At 39.6% G+C, this 4401-nt stretch overlaps 1 long non-coding RNA gene across 1 annotated transcript; it reads right to left on the reverse strand.

Moving 5' to 3' along the window:
- Nucleotides 1-1453: 1453 nt before the first annotated feature.
- LOC149384917 (uncharacterized) lies at nucleotides 1454-2718 on the reverse strand. The gene is made up of 2 exons (XR_016301425.1): nucleotides 2418-2718; nucleotides 1454-1528 (listed from the first exon to the last, which is right to left on the reverse strand). It is a non-coding gene; the product is annotated as an uncharacterized LOC149384917 (long non-coding RNA).
- Between the last annotated feature and the right edge of the window lie 1683 nt (nucleotides 2719-4401).

Here is a 4401-nt window from a genome sequence, read left to right on the forward strand (position 1 = left end):
TTCCCTTATCTACATTACCAAGGGTCATAATGCGCTATGAGTCGAACGACTCAATAAGTGGAAGTCTATCTAGAAAAAAAAAATCAACTAAATGCCATGTGATGTGCAAACAAGCACATAAGTATACAGAATGAGCGCTAGATGAAGCTAGAATATAACGCTAGAGCATGACTGACGCGTGGCCACATTCTGCCTACTCACTCGCCGCCCCGCAAGGTCGTACACATCCTTTGCTTCAACCTTCAGAACGACAAGAGACCAGCCTTAGACTTCGGGCAGTAGTCGTCCAGCAACCTAGGAGTTTTATCGCTTGTATGTGATCCACTATTGGTACCATCTTCATTGTGACATCGGCACGTGCTGGTCTCTTACGACAATGAGCTCGCGATTCACGACCTTCACCCATTGCGGCACGGGGAGCTCGAGGTAGCCTTTGCTTGAGTTTACAACCCGACAATGAGATCCCGTTTTGCAATCCAACCCCATTGCGGAACGGGGCGCTCATGACAGCTCCCTCTTGAGTACTCAGCGCCATTCGGATCAGCATGGTTCTCGATACGAATCAATGACTTGTAGGTACCACCGGCAACAGTTCATTATGATTTGGGTAATCTGCAACACATAAAGTACATACATATGCTACTTACAGGAGAGCGACTCGAGATAAACACTGAAAGAATTATCGTTTCCCTTTTATGCTCGTTAAGTATTTTAAGTTGAAGACTCGGGATATGACATCCGGTACTTCTACCCTCGATTCGAATCCAAGAGTCGATATATGCTCTCCTGTCTCCTCCCTTCTAACGAGACAAGCAAAGAACTTAAGGGAGTAGCATAACAGAGGCTGGGTTCTCATAAATCTACATATGAACCTATCGGGAAAACCCGTACTACGTTTTCTAGAAAAGTGGCGGAAACCTTAATCTTTGAGCTTATTCGTTTTTAAAGCTTTCCACGATAGATGACCTTGCACGATTCCTAAGATTCTTGATAGATCCTATAGCACATCGAGCGAATTAGGACTCCTAATCGGAATCACACTAATCACCAACTCAGAAGAATCAAAGAGACAAGTGTTAACAGTCGGCGATCACGAGCTTCATATCATGTTCGAGAATCCAACTAGCTAACTTCTCGAACCTTGGGAATTTAGTTCTTATTTAAGACCTAAGTTTTCCGTACCAACCACGGTATCCAATATATTTTTGCATTTTACTTGATAATAGACTCAAATTGAACCTTTAACGATTTGTAAACTCCATTTATCCCCTTCAATACAGGTTTTAAATAATTAAATCTAGAAATTCTACACCACAAGATTTTTAGATAATCTTTATCGAAAACTAAATTCCCGAAAGTAATTAAACCAAAATTCCATAACATTGTAATCTCGAGAGTAGCTAGACGATGACGAGCGAATGTAACTCACGATACTCCTCCGCTATCTCTCGGCTCTTCTATCAACAGCTTCGTTGAGCCTGAGCGCGTCGATACTCCTCCGCTATCTCTCGGCTCGTCTGTATACACGCTGCAAGTTTTAAACACGAAATACAAAAAATCATACTCGAGCTTGATAACAACACTGATCATTCGATTACTCAACGGGACCCGAGAAAACTCGAGATAAACTGATCCAACCAAATTCCAAACTCAAATCCCAAATTCAAAACACAACCAAGCAGCCATAAGGAGAGCCCAAACCGGAACAAAATTTCAAAAATCTTTTATCCGAGTAGCAGCTAAAGACCGTATCATATCTTCAGCTACACAAATCGTAATTCAACTATTCCAGTTTCATTATAAAGCTAGATTCCGTTCCTTTCCAATGAGATATTATAAGCCACATTTGAATGAAAACAACTATCTCAAAAACAGCCCGCGATTCACTATTGATGTTCTAAAAATTCCAAAATCGCAGCTTTGAATCATTGATTTCAAAATTCATATCTCGATCAATACTCACTGGATTTACATGTTCTTGACATTTTAGAAAGCTCATAAAGTCTACTATCCAGAAAAATTAACAAAAAAATTAATCCCGAATCATAGCAGGCTGTACACGTCCGTTTATCAGACTGAAATTCTGAAAATCGGACGACATAGAAGAGACGAGAGCAAGTTCCAAAACGAAATCAAGTAGAGTTCGACGTCAAAAACACACAACAAACACAGAATCAACTGAAGAGACCAAAAGCCACAATTTATAGATTTCAAACCCTAAAATTCGGAATTAATCAACTAAATTTCGAAAATCAATACCAAATCATGAATTCGAGCATGAATCAACACAATCCAAGCACAAAACAACACAATTCCAAGTCATATCACACGGAATTAACCAAAGAAGAAAGGCCCAATTTTCATAAATTAAGAACCCTAAATTTCGGATTCCAATTTGGGGAAAATCAAATTCTCACCTAATTCATTGAGATTAAGCTTTCTCCGTTGTTCTCTCTTTCTTTTCTGATGCTTCCTCTCGGTCCGACGTCCTCGGTTTGCATGCGGCGGCTTCTTTTCTCAATCGGAGCGCGTGCGCGAGGTTTGGTCCGCTCGCGAGGAAAGGAGTTCGGTGGTCTGAGTTCGCGGAGGTCCGGCGAAGCTTGGAGACGAAGAAGATGAAGTGAAGAACAAGATGAGGGCCATGTTTCTTTCTTTTTTTTTGGTTTCTGCAGGTGGCAGTTGCGAACCAGGCGAAGGAAGAGGAAGAAGAAGGTCGAATAAAATAAGATGAGGAGAGAGAAGAGAGTTTGTTTTTATATGAAATCAAAGTTTCATTTTTACTCATTTAAATCACTCATTCTTCACAATTAAGTCCTCAATCATATAATTACTTAATTAAATCCATAACCGACGGATTATATTATATGTTTTGAACCGAGAATTTTCTCGTCGTTTTCGATTGATTTAAATATATTTAAGGTTTCTCATAAATAATTCTCATTCTTGATAATTTAAATGAGAATTTATTTATTAAATTAATTTCTGAAATGTCCTCGGAAAATAATTTATTATTCAAGACGAACTCGATAAATCCTTAATTCGTTCCGAGATTTCTCATTACCTTAACATATTTTAAATTAATTTGGTAAACTTATTGGATCATAATTTACTCGAGAATTTAGTTGTAACAACAGAATGTCGTTTATTAAATTTGAATTTACAAGTCGAATGGTTCAAAAGTTTATACTTTACAATTAGTTTGTTATTATTAGAATCGATAATCGTACTTGTTAACACTATTTACTCGGGGACACGTACAATCTCATGGGTGTAAGAACGTATTACACATACTAGATGTGTTCTAGCAACATGAACACGTTAAAGCGGAAGCGAAAAGGATCGGTTTACCTCCCACCATTGTTGTGTTTTTCCGGCGAGCTCCGGACTCCGATTCCGGTGAGTTGTTTTGAGGATCTTCTAAACTCTCGCTCTCACCATTAGATTGCGTTGGTATTCTGAATGTGTGAGTGAGTTTAGGGACCCCAAAACCATCATATTTATAGGCTCTAAACCATCAATGGATAATATTCACTACTACAAAACTGGGATCCTACAACGCTTAAAAATCGTTGTAGAATGATTCTACAACGCTTATTAAGCGTTGTAGAATCCAGCGTTGTAGAAGCTTCTACAACGCTTAGATATCCGTTGTAGAAGCTTGGCTTCTACAACGCTTACGCATCCGTTGTAGAAGCTTCTACAACGATAGAGTTCCATTGTCCAATTTTCAAAAAATTCAGAATTTCTCGCCGCGGCGAGATATTCTACAACGGATAAGATATCCGTTGTAGAACTATCTCACCGCGGCAAAAATATACACCGCCGCGGCGAGAAATATCTGGGTTCTACCCCAATTCTCGTCGCGGCAATGTATATTTTGAGGTCGTCTTCTAGTTTTTCTTTTACCGCTATCGCTAGAACTAATAGTAGTGGACGACATGAAACCTAAGAACCACTATTCCAACTAAATATCAAATGCAAACTCAATTCCAACAAAATATCAAACAAATATGGTGTTTCAACCTAAATTATATCAATCCATACTCTCAATTCCAAACAAACACTTATTTTCAACCTAAATTATACATAATTCTCAACCAAAAACTAACCCGGAGTGTAGATGAGGAGCATGGAGGTGTGGAAGAAAGAGAGAGTCGGAGTTGTCGCCGGAGATGCCTAGGCTTGTGTGAGTTTGACGTGGTGGTGGAGTTTATGGGTTTGTGGTTGTGGCTTTTTTTGGTTTAAGGTTTGGGTTTTGTTGGTTTGTGGGGACGGAGAAGAATACTGAAGGCGGAGAGAGAGTAAGGAATGAGAAGAAGAGAGCGAGGGCGGAGAGAGAAAAGTGAGGGCGGAGAGAGAAAGAGAAGTGAAGGCGGAGAGAGGGTGAGGGCACAGAAGAAG

The sequence above is a fragment of the Urtica dioica genome, chromosome 9 (assembly GCF_054948205.1).
Source record: "Urtica dioica subsp. dioica isolate 48M chromosome 9, U.dioica_male_clone48M_v1_H2, whole genome shotgun sequence".
NCBI classification, from domain to species: Eukaryota; Viridiplantae; Streptophyta; class Magnoliopsida; order Rosales; family Urticaceae; genus Urtica; species Urtica dioica.